The sequence below is a fragment of the Dioscorea cayenensis genome, chromosome 2, assembly GCF_009730915.1.
Source record: "Dioscorea cayenensis subsp. rotundata cultivar TDr96_F1 chromosome 2, TDr96_F1_v2_PseudoChromosome.rev07_lg8_w22 25.fasta, whole genome shotgun sequence".
Classification (NCBI taxonomy): domain Eukaryota; kingdom Viridiplantae; phylum Streptophyta; class Magnoliopsida; order Dioscoreales; family Dioscoreaceae; genus Dioscorea; species Dioscorea cayenensis.
The window spans coordinates 15,930,416-15,946,126 of NC_052472.1; the positions used below are offsets into that span (position 1 = coordinate 15,930,416).

The following is a 15,711-nucleotide window of genomic DNA, read 5'->3' on the forward strand; positions in this document are numbered from 1 at the left end:
GGTCACCCCTTCGTGAACTTGTCCAACATGTTTGCTCATCTCCTCCTTCTCAATGTCTGGCCAATCTTCATTTGGGTCAGAATGTATAAATTCCTATGAATACTCATTAGCAATCTTGTTAGTAACATGTAAAAAAAATCAAGTATCATCAAAGTCAAGAGAGTGCTTCATTACTTCAGGGAGACGATATGTGATATTCTCTTTTCCTATGCATAGTGCCATCTTGCCTCCATCCTTATCGATGAGCACCTTGGAAGTGTATAAAAAAGGCTTCCCTAGAATCATCAAAACATCCACTTCATCATTGACATTGAACACAACAAAATCTACAGGAAAAATATACTTGTTAACCTTAACTAAAACATCTTTAACTATATCTCTTGGATCACTGGACTAAACGATCGCCCAATTGCAATGGCATTCGAGTGGCCTTAGCTCTCCTAGGCCTAATTTCCGAAATAATGTAAACAACATTACATTATTGATGTCCCCCAAATCAACTAGTACCTTTCCTTCCCCCAAACCTCTGATTACACATGAAATAATAAGACTTCCAGGATCTTTCATCTTGTTCGATGGATTTTTCTGATGTAATGCCAAACAATTACCTTCCAACATTACAGCCACACTCTCCTTTATTTTCCTCTTGTTGGTCAAGAGGTCCTTTAAGAACTTTGCATACTGACGCATTTTGACAATGCCTTCACAAATTGGATGTTATTGTGCAGTTGTTTAAATAGATCCATAAATTTTCTATTTTGCTCATCAGATTGGTCATTCTTCAAACATGCTGGATAAGAAATTCTTGAAGTATATTAAGGGGATGACACAGTTGTCCCTTTTTCCCTGTCTTGCACTTTATCCCTTGGCTTCTCTTAAGGTATTTCAATGGTTTTCTCAGTGGGGGATCTTCCTTCAGAATTTTAAAATTTTTTCTCAACAGGGTTGGTCTTGGTATTGCTTGGCAAGTTTCCTTGGGGTCTCTCAGCTAATGATTTCGCTATTTGACCCACTTGGTTCTCCAAATTATGTAGTGAAGTGATGTAATTGTAGAGTGTCACCTTTACATTCTAAAATATAGTGTCGGTCGATTGAATAAACTTTGCCAAAACCTTTTCTAACTCTGAAACTCTCTCTAGAATTGATAGTGCTTGCTGAAATCCTGGTGGGGCAGTAGACGTTTTCTATCCTTGGTTACTCCATGAGTGATTTGGGTGGTTCCTCGACCCTTTGTTGTAGATATTGCTATAAGGGTCACATTGTCCTCTTCCCGTATTACCCATAAAGTCAACTTGCACAATTGGTGCTAAAGTAGCAACCAAAATAGGATAATCTGCTAAAATGTGTGAACCCCCCACAACCATCATAACTTATGGTTATGGCCACACTTGGTGAGGTTAAAGTGTCTAATTTCTATCTCAACGCCTTAACGTGGGCTACCAAGGATGTGACCTCGTCAACCTCATCAATATCGACCACTTTCTTCTTTTCTCTTGCATTCCATTGGTTGCTATTCAAGGCCATTTTTTCAATCAACTGTCAGGCCTCATTTGGGGTCTTGTTTCGTAGTGTTCCTCCTGCAATGATATCAAGGAGTTGTCTAGTGCTTGGATTTAACCCGTTGTAGAATGTATGAACAATCATCCACTCGGGGAACCCATGATGAGGACACTTCCGTAAAATATCCTTGAACTATTCCCATGTCTCAAACAATGATTCTAGCTCCATCTGAACATATGAAGAGATCTTATTTTGAAGCTTTGTTGATTTTCCTAGAGTGAAGTACCTTGCAAGGAAAGCTTCTACCAATTCATGCCATGTTGTGATAGAAGCTCTTGGCAATAATTGGAGCCACTATTTGGCTATTCCTTTCAATGATAATGGAAAAGCTCTCAAGTGAATTGCGTCATCTAAAACCACATTTATTTTTAATAAGAAGGAAATTCTTAATATGGTTGTTCGGATCCTTATTAGCTAATCGATTAAACTATGTGGGCTGCTGAACCATTTGATTAAAACCCGGCTTTAACTCAAAAATTCGGGCTACAATAGTGCCCCGAACAATGCTTTATTATGTCCTACGAGGTGTAGGTTAGGCAAAATTTGAAAAGTGTTCTTTGTTACCTGATTGTTTCCCTGCAAGTGTACAGGGTCTACAGGTAATACCTCATGTAAAAACACAAGGATTGTAGTCCAAGGTGTTACGGATCTACTATTACTCCTTCGCTTATTTTCTAACCTAACTCTTAAATAGAGGGTTTCTACTTAACTAGTTATGAAAAAAAGCAAAATATAAGATCACCACACAATAGAAGGCAAAAAGCAAGAGGCTACAAACACAACAATGATATGCAAAGGGACGATAGATGTCGATCCCTTTATGATGCATGGATTAAGAACAAAAAGATACAAAAGGTGGTTTTGGACTGAGGGATTTCTATATTAGATCAACCCTAATCTCTTTAGCGGTTGAACATTAATCCCATAAGAGTGTTGATCAAAAATCTGTTCCATATCAACACTCCTATGATTGCATTAAGAACAAGGAAATCCCAAAAATAAGATTAAGCTCCTTCTAGGTCTACTCTTAAGAATCGGGAGGGCTACCAACATCCAATCTCTCTCTATGTTAGTACAAGAAACCCTTTTTAACCCATTCAAGATTTAATACACATGAGTAGGTCGCATCAACGTGTACAACTCATAAAAAGAATTACGATCTCTCTATATGTAATTCCTAGATGCATTGAATCGCAAACCAATCCCAAGCAATAGAATTATGTACAATCATCCAAAATAAATGATGAAACCCCTAAGGTTCACCGACATCAGGTGCCCTTGGGGGTCTAGTGTACCATCCAAAAAATACTAAAAAACAATATCAATCAAAATACAAGAGAAGTTCATAAATGACTCTTCCTAGATGAAAAGATGATGAAGATGAGGTAGATCGGGCTGATTGACGCTTCCTTATCCCAAGGATTGCTAAATAACGCTTCCCCTAGCCAAGGTCGCTTCTCGGTCCTAAGACTCCTCTCTTTCCAAAGTGGGTTCTCCCATTTGAAGGATGATGCTTTGAAGCCTCAAAAGCCCTTCGAATCGCCTTAAAAGATTGTTACCATTTCTAGATTTGCTCCTCTTCTAATGGTGGGCAAGAACAATTTTTCCAGCCCTAAAAGACACCTTTTACACCCCCCCAAGCCATACGGGCTATATGGAGGCCATATGAAGACCGTACTAAGCCTAAATTATGAGAAATTGCTGTATATGGGGGTCTATACCAGGGGACATACGGGTTTGATAAGGACCAGTATGGGGACCGTATGAGTAAGGCAAAGGTTTCTATCACGAAAAATCTCTGGGTGCTATAGCAACTGCTATAGTGCTGTACAACCTGGTTTTCTCTTTCTTTTTGCCCTAATTATATCCTCATGTTCTCCATGGCTTCTTTGTGCCCAACAAAGCAAATAACATACGATTAAGCACAAAACGGGTATCAATTCTTAACAAAATAAATCTAAGTGTATAAAATACATATAAGAAAATACATATATTTAGACACTTATCATTGCCCAAATTATTCTGCCATGTTTTCAAATTCTTCAATCTCTAATTTAGTTGGGAAATTATATTCTTGTGTAGGTTCCTTGCCCCTTCTATGAAATCTGGGATCAATTTAAGGATCTTATTCAACTAATGTCGAAAAATTCCCTCGTTCATAACTTGTAGCTGAAATCAAGAAAAGAAAAACTAAGAATGGCAAAAGAAAGAAATATGAAGCAGAAAAATGATAAAAAAGTGAATGACCAAAATAATAAAGTCCTAGCGTTCCTAATATCCCGTTCCCCGGTAACAGTGCCAAAAACTTGACACACCACTTGCGTGTGTCTGCAAGTGCATGGGTTGGTCGAGTAATATAGTGTACCCACTTAGTAGGATAGTCGAATCCACAAGGAACAGAAACATTAGTAATGGCTACTTCTAAGTTATCTAGTTGAATGATTAGGAATATGATTAAATGAACTAAAGCATAGAAATATGAGTATCACAAACAAGTTAGCAAAAGTAAAAAATGAAAGGAAGATTTAATCAATGAAAATGAGGCATTTAGGTGATGCTCCCCCAAGAATTGAACATTAAGCACAAGATTCACCAAGTGTTCCTAAACCCAGCTAATTAAGTCATGGAAATCCAAAGATGATTTTTCCTTGCCCCCAGATCATAGATACTAGTCCCCTATGAGGTCTCGATGGAGAAATCTCTCAGTCTCAATACCTAACACCACATATGACCAAAACGTACTCTATGGATTCCAAATGGTATACTTGATTCCTAAAATTAGACCTCACCCTATTTCTTGGTGAAAGGTCCCCAATCCTCTATGAGGTCCAGCTAGAGAACTCTCTCAGCACCTCACACCATATGTGGCTACTTAGATCTTAGGGAATATGGAGATAGAACACACCAATTGGAGGGGAAAGGGGACACTCCACTATCTCTTGACTCATCCTCCCAATCCTCTTTAATCTTGAGGATCTAACCCTAATGGAGACGTCTCTCTCACCAAGGTGAACAAATAATGCAACCTAAATCAATCAATAGACAAATCAAGCAAGAAAGCATTAAGAAAATAGGATTAAAACTCAGTTAAACTCGGATTAAATAGAAACACAAGGCAAATAATACAATATTAGAATCCTAGCATTCACATGCCCAAATATCCACTAGAGTTTAGCTCTAAATAGAGCAAATTACAAGACAAATAATTAAAAAATAGAAATCTATAAATGCCATAGAAATAAACCCACTTGAATTTCTGATGATGGCCATGATGGGTAGCTTCAATGTCTTGATGGATTCGTCTCCAAAGCTAGGTCGTCGGTACATTCCCTAATTCTATGACGAAGGAAAATTGATCAAAGTTCATTAAGAAGCATTCCCAAAGCCACAAAGACCTCCTCTCCAAAACTTAGCAACCTTGTCTCTCAAAAGGCGTGAAAAAGTTTTCAAAGAATATGGCAGATAGGCCTTTTAAAATCAATAACCCATGTCTATCACGTGCCTCCACCCGCCTAAGTGGGCTGCAGATTTTTCCACCTACCTGGGTGGAATTTTCACTCACTCGTGAACTGTATTTTCTTGAATAATTCTCCCAAAATTCTTCTTCTCTTGAGGCCACACAGATAGGCACATGCCCGTGATAAGTGCTTGTGTATAAGTAATACGATGTATACTTTTCTTACATGGAGCTTCACTTTTATCAAATTTTATGGCTCATCCATGTGTATATGTGTTCTTTTGTGCATTTAGGGTTGTGGGGACAAGTTTGGAAGAAAGGAAACAAAACTAGATCTTGGACGCGATTGTTGCTGGAATTCTTGTATCGAACAAGGATCAAGGCACAAGTTATGATCATAGACATATAGGTGTATGGAAACCTCCAAAATGCTCCAGTGAATATACAAATTAGAGGGGCACAAAGGCAGTCACACTCATGTTTTCCAACTTATGTAACATTATGAAGAGTTTCACCAATGTGGTTTAATTGAAGATGCGATATGATCTACCGCATGGATGTTGATGAGTGCACTTTGCATACATATTTTCATGCCCTAAATCTATCATTTTACTTGTTCTCAAGTTTACTTTTATACACAAGCAGTGCTATTATGGGTATTTTTGTTATATGTGTAGAAATAGGGATCTCAATGCAAATTGGAGTAAAATTGGGAAGAAAACAAGAAAATATTGAAGAAGAGCTCAAGTACTAAAGCTGGACACAAGCTGGACACGCACGTGTCATACCCACTGAAGATCTCCGCCTATTGTGGATCCAGCAAGAAGTCCGTGTAGAAGGGCGCTTCCAAGGCTGACACGTATAGGACATGATCGTATCATTACTTCTGAAAAACCCTCCCAAAGGCAATTTTATTGTAGAATAGGTGACACACACTTGGTGATCCTGACGCGATCGTGTCACATCATTGCATGGTCAAGATATGACCATGTCCCTTCCAGTGAATTTTCTAGGTAGAGACACTCAATTTAACTCAACTCTCCCTCTATATGATATAGTCTGGACACACTCCTGCATAGACTGTGTCGAGCCCAAATCCGCTTGTTTTAACTCCAGTTTTTAGGGTTTCCTCTCTATCTTTGTTTAGGGATCTACTTCTCCACCTGGATGACATTGATGAGAGTAAAGATCTAGCTTATCCACACTTTCTAAGCTGTCAAGGAGTGAGTTGGAGGCATAAGGGAAGTGGTGCTGGCACACGGAGCTCGACGTCGGAGCCAAATCTCAAAGAGAAGGGAGCAATGTCTTTTTTCTTTAGATCTAGTGTTATCTCCTCCATGTTCTACCCACCCATGAGGGACTAGCTGGCCATGGTGTCCTGTGGTTGAAACTTTGTCACTTTGTATGCTTTAAACACTTGTACTCTTCATGATTTATGGAGTTCTTTTGGTTCTTGTGTTAAATCTTGTATTACAAAACTTGAAGTACTTGATTTCCGGAATTCCTTAGATAAAATTTGATGGTGGATTATCACAGCTATCATTGCCTTAGGGAATGGCATAACTTGGTTAGCCTGAATCCATAGTTATCTTTGCAAAACTTGACGAATTTGAGAGCCTTAGCTGCAATATTACTTTTGAGCACACACTAGACCCTGAGAATGTACTTGGTAAACCTTGAGAGCAAGTGAGCATCACTAAGTTCTTAGGAAACATCCCGGTGCATTATTCTCTTGCTGTTGACACTCAATCCAATTGTCCTTTATCTTTATCTTTCCTCTTTTCTTTTATCTCTTTATTCTCTGTTTTACTTTAAAGTAAACATATCACCAATATATTCTTTACTACAGATCAGTGTTGTGTGAGTATTTTTAGTCCAATCCTTGTGGTTCGACAACCCTACCCCTGACGGGATACCACTATATTACTTGTGGGTGACTAGTGCATTTGTGGAGAACACATCAATTTTTTGGTGCCGTTGCTGGGGACTAGTAACTATTTAGAAATCTTATAATATGGTGTTCTAGTTTGTTTATATTATGTATATTTGGATATATTTTTCTCCCCTTTGTGTTCTTTATTGTATTTTCATTTTCTTTGCTTTGCTTCAAGTTTCTTTGAGCTTACATTGTTCTATTTTGTTCATGTAGATACAATTGTGTGAGTCGTGGTAGCACATCTACCCCACTAGCTAATCCTTGTCCAGAAGTAGAAAGAACTTTCAGAAGAATAATTTGTCAGATCAATTTGAGTGAGGCGAGATCTCAGAAGATAAGTGTGGAAGTGGGCCGAGGGACAACTAAATGGCGGTAATCAACCATAGAGTATCTCAGATTTCCAAGGTCAAATCTTGAGGGGGGTCGAGTTCAAGTATTATTAGTCCTCCCTATTGTCGCATAAACAATTTTTGAGTTGCAGATGAATTTCATACAATTAGTGCAACAAATGTGTCAATTGGACGATTTCGGGACAAAAATCCATATGAGCACCACAAAAATTACTTGGAAATCAGTGACACTTACAAAGGCGAGCAATGTTTCTAATGAGGCAGTTCTTCTGAGACTCTTTCCATTCACATTACGAGGAAAGCCCAAGCAATGGCTAAATTCCTTGCTACCTGGGTCTCTCACTACATGGAAGCAAACTTCTAAGGCATTTGTTGCTCGATACTTTCCTCATCCTAAGATCACCAATCTCAGAAGTGATATCTGTTCTTTTCATCAATTAGAATCCAAATTATTATACTATATATGGGAAAGGTATAAGGAGATTCTAAGGAAATGCCCACAACATGGAATTGTTGAATGGATGCAAATCCAAATCTTCTATAATGGGTTGAATAGTTCTACCAAAAAGATGCTTGATGATTGAAGAGATGGCAAACAATGGGTATCAATGGAGTTCAGAGAGAAACAAATGGGTGAAGTCCGCCGGTATCTATCAAGTGGATGTCATCATGACTCTTGCAACATAGGTTGAAGCAATAACAAAGAGGTTATACAACATGCAATCTCCGTCTTCAAGCTCGGGACCTATTCAAGATAATTCCGGCTACTTATGTGATCCAAATTTTTCCGCATCTATTGATGCAAGTGCTGAACAAATTGAGCAAGTGGATTTTCTTGGTCAGAACCGTCACCATCAGAATAATCCCTATAGCAACACATACAATGCTAGATGGATAAATCATCCAAACTTTTCTTGGTCAGCCGGGACAAGGTCAGTTGATTCAATAGCAGCAACAATACAAGCCTCCATCTCAGGTTGTACAACAATCATAGCCTTCATCTTCTTCAAAGTCTTCTAATGATCTCACCAGTTTAATAATCCTATTCATCAAGAGTACTGAGACTAGATTTTCCGGTCATGAAGAGATGATTAGAAACATCAATACAATTGTGAGCAACTTGCAGCATCAAGTAGCTCAAAGATTTAAGTTACCGGAAGAGAGACTACCGGGGACCCTCCCTACAAACACTGTGGCTAATCCAAAGAAATCCTTGAATGGTGTGACTTTAAGAAGTAGGAAGCAGCTCTAAAACCCTATCGAGAAAGAGCCTAAACCGGAAGTTACTGAACCCATTGTGACTACTGACATGGACAACACTGTAAAAGATAAAACTTTCAATTCCAGTGTATCAACAAAAATATCCATTCCTTGCCAAGGGAAGGAAAGACCAACAAAACGACCAGTACAAAAAGTTCCTTAAATGTTTAAGACTTTGAACATTAATATCCCATTCCAGAAGCTCTTGCTCAAATGCCAAGGTATTCTAAATTACTGAAGGAACTGCTCACTAACAAAAGGAAATTCGAGGATGTGTCTTCTATGATACTCAGTGGGGAGTGTTCTGCTTTGCTGTGTAACAAACTCCCAAGAAGGAGAAAGATTCAAGGGGCTTCATCATTCCATTCACAATTGGGGGTTTGGTTGACGAGAAGGCTCTTGCTGACCTTGGAGCAATTATTAATCCGATGCCATACGGAATATTTTAAAATTTGTTGCTCGGGGGAGCCAAAACCCACAAACATGACCTTACACCTAGTAGACCCGATCCACTAGACGACCAAGGGGCATAATTAAAGATGTTTTTGGTTAAAGTGGACAAATTTATATTTCCGATGGGATTCATCATCTTGGATATTGATGACAAGGTTGAAGTCCCATTAATACTAGGATGACCATTCTTGGTGATGTCCAAAGTACTTATTGATGTCAAAGACAACCGAATGACAATTTGAGTTAGTGAAGAAGAAACTACATTCAGACTTCACGACTCCATGAGACACACAATGGACTTCAATGGTACTTGTTATTTGTGTTGATGTTGTTGATGAGGGTTGTTTTCGACTTTGTGTAAGAGACATTCATGAAGGATGAACTTACTGATCTGTTGGAGGATATTCCCTTTGATGAAGATGAACATGAAGGGGCAATAGAGGAAGCCCAGAGTTTGGACTTGGTGGCCAGTAAGAATGCAAAACAACGAAGGAAGCGGATCTCCAGAGCAAGGAAATGGAAGGAAAAAGTAAGAACTAGAAAGACGACACCACTTACCTCACCGCTCGGACTGCGTAATTTTGATCATTCTGGTACTTGGACATTTGGTGAGATCCATTTGATTAACATGTTGTCACCATATGCTTGCAATTGTATCTCAAGTTGCCAAGAGAGGTCTCGACTTCATGAACCTCTGTAAGCGTGAAACAGGTACATCAAGCTAGTGACGTTAAATAAGCGCTCCTTGGGAGGCAACCCAAGTTGTGTTTTTTGTAGTTATTTGTTCATTTTTGTTTTTTATTTTGTCTTTGATCGCTGTTTTTCCCAGCTATATGTCATCCACACTCTCTCATGATTTTATCTTTGTCCATATTTCTTCGATTTGATTTTCTTGCTAATATTGCTTTATGTTGGACCTTGTACCTTGCTATTCATTTGTGGAGAAAGAGTCTCGATTCTAGAAAATTCAAGTCATGACATGGGCAGAACACGCATGTGCAAGTGCCATTGATCTTCACTGGCTGCATGTTTTGTAATTTTCCAGGATAGACAATGGCTTGACACGATCGTGTCAGGGAGAGATTGGTCCCATGTGCTCTTTGTACGATCATGTCAATACTAATTTGAATTTTTGTTGTTCTTCCGAGATTTTTTAGTGGGGTTAGCACACCCGGTGACACAATCAAGTCATCCTTGGTTTTCTTTGCCCTAATACTTTGACTTGACACAATCAAGTCATTTTGAAAGCCCTATCACCGACGGCCGCGACCTTTGACCGTACCTTTTCTCCACCGAAATGCCCGACATTTTCTCTCCTATTCAGCCTATTTAAGACGTTATCTTCGGTTGTAAGCATAATCGAAGTTTTGCCCTCTTCATTGTTTCTCTTCTCATTGTCTCTTCGATTTTGGTAAGTACCTGTTGCTTTCTTCTATGTATTTCATGATGCAGTGTTTGGGTGTGCGATTTGTGGCATGTGGAGGTCGATTTGTGTATTGGTGCACTCTCAGTTGCATGGTTCATTAAATCCTTAGTGGGCAAGCGTTGTAGCCCTCTTTGGGACGATGATTGACGCTGACATGATCATGTTACTCATTGTGGCACGATCATGTCGCTGCTAAGTGTCTCTTCCACCAAATTCTAGCTCACACATCGACACAGTCGCTGTGCCCCTGGGACAACCGTGTGCGGCCTGAATTTTCATATTTTTAACTGAATTGTTTCACTTTCTCTTTACAGATAATACCGAGGAAGAACATCACTAACAAGCCTTCTAAGAGGCTTAGGACTGATGGCTCATCATCTGGAGCAGAGTACTAACTGACATTTTATTCCCAGCCTCATATAAAGCGGTATGCTCATCTCCCACGTCAAAGTTTTGGTGAATTGAGAGAAACAGATTTGGACGTCTTACCTGAGATCGGGCTTGAGGCTGAGGTGCAGCAGTTACTGAGTGCTGGGGCTTGGAGATAGTTGTTTCAGATCACCGACAATAGCTATGAGCAGTTGGCACTCAAAATATTGTCCTTTTTTGAGTTGTCGTGGGGTACGATCGTGTTTATCGTACAGATTACATTCAGTTTTAGGCCATCGGTGCATTACATCATTTGAGCCTTACTGAGTTTTCCATCCACTCAGGACATCTCCTCATGTTGCTGCATTCTTTATCGGTCCATATATCACTCGACTCGTCCGTCACATGGACGCTCTTCAGGGGACCGATAGTATGTATGTAGTCGGGGGTGTGACACCTATGACCCTAGAGACACTTCATTCGGTGAGATTGGTTCATAGGGTCGAGACCACCTAGGGGACAAAGTACCGTATCACATTGATAGATGATCCACCTACTACAGACACTACTGCTCTTGCTTCTACTTCTGCTCTCGAGCCGCCTCTGACAACATCTTCTCAGCAGCCTTCATGCTCACCACTTGCCACTTGAAAGCCAATTTTTCTATACATCTACCGAGTTCTAGTTTCTATAGTGGCACGTGGTGCGCATTTCCTAGCATTCTGTCGATGCAGGTATCACGGAACATGTTTCCCTACGTACTCCACTTGGCATATTAGTGTTGACACAGATATTTTGGGTGATTCTGATACCTCTGCCACCCTCTCGGACAATGATTCTGGTTCTAAGAGTGGCACATTCTGATCCAACGATCTTTATTTTTCTTTGTAGTTGTTGTTTATTTTTCCTTTCTTTGAGTTTACTTTTGTACGTTCGATCGACAAGGGGTGTCCCCTGCTATACTTGACATTTTTGGTTTGTTTTACTTTTTTTATTTATTACATTTTTTTATTTTTGCTACTAATGTCTGCTTCCCTTGTGTTCCAGTTTGTATCTCAGGGATTGCGTGGTTGCTTGGAGTTAGCAACACGTGAGAGTAGCACCATCACTCTCCGTGTTTAACTTTTGGGGGATAACACATGTCAACGACACAACTCATTTCTCCATTCATGGTAGGCTTTACCCTTTTCCTTTACCATTCTCCTCATTTTATTACATTATTTATTTACATTGAGGACAATATAACTTTTCATTTGTGGGGGATGGTTGTATGCTTGTGGGTGATCGGGTGCTTTGTTTATGATGATCTATGATTGGTTATTTGGTGATTTATAAACTTAGGGGTACAAGTGTGTGTTAGTAACTATTGTAGTGAAAGTACGACTTACTTTTTACTCCCTTTAACTTAAAAACTCTTGTCACCTAACCCTACTTTTGGTTCAACATGTCATCTTGTGCATTGGAAAGTTGGATTCCTTTTTAGGAATGCACTACCAATAATCGTGTAAAGTTTAGTTTTTGTGAAAAAGATGGTAGAAAGACCTATCACCTTAGATGAGTGAAGGCCACTTTTGACTAGTCAAGTTTTGGGCATCACAAATGTATATTTGATGACCTACAGGGGGAAAGGACTACCAAGAGGGTGTATAAAGCTAGTATCCAATGAATTTAGTTTTGTTTTTAAATTTTGTTGACTGTGGGGAACATTAGTTAGGGTTTTCAAACGCACACACACTAGGATTCGGAAGTGAGAGTATAGTCATTCTTGTGCATTCATGTTTTTAATAACACCCTGTGTTTTTCCCTCTGTTTAAAAACCTTCATCACCCTTCTTCCCGAGATCGAAGCATTACACTCATCTCCTTTGTTATTGAGTGTTTGGTGGTTGCTTGAGGACAAGCAACAACTCAAGTGTGGGGGTATTTGATGAGTGCACTTTTGCATACATATTTTTTTATGCCCTAAATATATCATTTTACTTGTTCTCAAGTTCACTTTTTGTACACGAGCAATACTATTATGGGTATTTTTGTTATCTGTGCAGAAATAGGGGGCTTAATGCAATTTTGAATGAAATTGGGAAGAAAAGAAGAAAATATTCAAGAAGAGTTCAAATACTCAAGTTGGACACTGGCTGGACACGCTCATGTCACACCCATTGAAGATCTCAGCTTATTGTTCATCCAGCAAGAAGTCTATTAAAAGGGTGCTTCTATGGCTAAGACGATGAGGGACACGATCATGTCTTTGTTTCGAAAAAAACTCGAGCCAAAGGAGATTTTTATAGAAGAATAGCTAACACGCACTGGGTGTTTGACATGTCCGAATATGCGTGTATGTACCGCAAGTGCACGGGTGTCGAGTAATAATTACCCGGTGAGTGGGTAGTCGAATCCACGGGGAACGGAAATATTAGTATTAACCAATTCTTAGTTATCTAGTCGAAATCAATGGATATGATGAAATGAACTAATTGCAAAAGAATTAATAAGCAAGCAAGCGAGCAAGAAAACGAGTAAAGGAGATCTCAATCAATAAAGATGAGGTATCCGGGCAATGCTCCCCCTAGGATCTAACATGAAGCTCACGATTCACTAAATGCTTCTAAACCGAGTCTAATGAGTCGAGGTAATCCAAGAACAACAGGTTCTTGCCTCCAAGCCACCGGTACTAGTCCCTTACAAGGTCCCGGCGGAGAAATCACTCAATCTCAACACCTCACACCCCATATGACCGCAATACGCTCTAGGGACACCTAAGAGTGAAACCGATTCCTAAGGATAGATCCAACCCTAATTCCCGGCGAAGGATCTCTAACCCCCTACAAGGTCTCGGTGGAGAAATCTCTCAATCTCACGCCTCACACCAAATATGGTTGCATAGTGTTTAGGGAATACGGAGATAGGAAACACTCAATCGGAAGGGAGAGGGGACACTCCACTATCTCATGACTCACCCTCTCAACCCTCTTTAACCTTGATGTTCTAACTCTAATGGAGACCTCTCTCACATCAAAGTAACAAATCATGCAAATCCAATCAACCTCAAGGATTAATTAAACAAGCAAGCAATAGGAATACAAGGTTAAAACTCAAATCAACTTGAATTAATAGAAACATAAAGCAAATCATTACAAAAACATAAATCCTAGGGTTCACATGTCCAAATACCTACTAAGGTTTAGCCCTCCATGGAGCAAGTTACAAAACAATGATTATTACAATAAAAAGCAATGAAAGCCATGAAATAAAACCCCCTTAAATTCGTGATGATGGCCTTGATGGGTCGCCCAACGTCTTGAAGAATCCTTCGCCGAAGCTAGGTCACCGAAGGCTCCCTCTTTGCTATGACGGAGAGAAGATTGATCAAAGTTGGTGATGGACGCCCACCAATATCGCCGAAGACCTCCTCCAAAACCCTAACCACCTTGCCTTCAAAGTGCTCGCACAAAAGTCTCCTCCAGAGAAATTGCACGTGAATAGTAACTTTGCTACGATAGAATTGATACGAGTCCCTTTTTTCTTCACGTCCGGTAAAATTGGTACAGTACTTTTTCACAAAACGCGATCCAAATACTCTTCTCTTGAGGCCACATGTCCGGGCACACGTCCATGTGGTAGGCTATAAAACTTTTCTTCATCGACGTATCTTTGAGAGGTCTTGCAATCTTCACAAAGACAAGGAACATGAAGATGTGATCGCCTTTGTGCCCTTCCAACTAGTGATTTGACTTCAATCTTCTTGGAAGTTGGCACACATCTCTACGTTTATGAACTCCTCTCGTATTTTGGTCCTTGAATTGAACAAGAACTCCCAACATTGTGTCTTTATAACCTATCTTTGTTTCCTTTAAACTCTTCAAGGCATTCACAACCTATATGCATAAAAGAACACCAAATACACAATATGAGACATAAACCACAGTAAAAATGATGCTCAATGCATGTAAAACATATATAAAAATATGTCTACTCAAGCACTTATCAAACTCCCCCACACTTAAGTCTTTGCTTATCCTCAAGCAAAATTAAACATTATACCTATGGAAAGAAAAGAGAAGTGCTTGGCCTTAGGTTCACCAAATGAGTACAAGAATAAAATTCTACAGTCATGGAGAGAATCAAACACTAGACAAAACAATCAATGCTCTAGCAAACAATCCAATAAAAATTGAATGTGATAAAAATCCGAATTCGGTGTCGTGTGTAAAACTCAACTCATGTCAACACTATGTCCACTACCAAGTTCTTATTAACATGGGACTTATTTATAAACAAAAAAGAATAGGTAGTAGCTTCACACAACCTCTAAGGTAGCCCTTTCCCAAGATGCCTCCCGAGTGGCTTTCACACTTTCGAGGTGGTAGCTCTTTCTACCGAGGATGGTAGCTTTCACACATCCCATGAGATAGCTCTTTCTCTCATTAGGGCATAACAAGTATCCGACTTGTGAGAGTAGCTACATACATCATGGGTGGTAGCTCTTTCCATACCCTATGTACAAACAACAAACAATTTCCATTTTTCCTATAATAGAAACTAGCACACTAAAGTCCCAAACATAATGAACTAGAGTCTTCATAGGTCTAATGAGCGAGAAAAGTGCAGAAAGAGCAATCGGACAAAAATATTCAATAAAATTGGATGAAAACTAGAGCATGATAAAATCCATGTTTATAACCTCCAAAAACTAAGAATTAAACTCTTAACCCTAAGGTGAACCTTCCTTGGCGACAAGAGCATGCTCATGAAAACACAAGTAAATGTCATGTATAAAGGTGAACCCTCCCCACACTTAAGATGTACATTGTCCTCAATGTACGCATGCAAGCTACAATAAAAAAATAATAACAATGGAAGCATAATGTGTGTGGGAATGCAATTAAAACAATACTCCCCGA

At 39.4% G+C, this 15,711-nt stretch overlaps 2 non-coding genes across 2 annotated transcripts; one reads left to right on the forward strand and one right to left on the reverse strand.

Moving 5' to 3' along the window:
- Positions 1-1,654: 1,654 nt before the first annotated feature.
- On the forward strand, positions 1,655-1,760 carry LOC120281167. Its single transcript, XR_005542507.1, has one exon. It is a non-coding gene; the product is annotated as a small nucleolar RNA R71 (small nucleolar RNA).
- Positions 1,761-7,707: 5,947 nt separating this feature from the next.
- Positions 7,708-7,814, reverse strand: LOC120281591. Its single transcript, XR_005542724.1, has one exon. It is a non-coding gene; the product is annotated as a small nucleolar RNA R71 (small nucleolar RNA).
- Between the last annotated feature and the right edge of the window lie 7,897 nt (positions 7,815-15,711).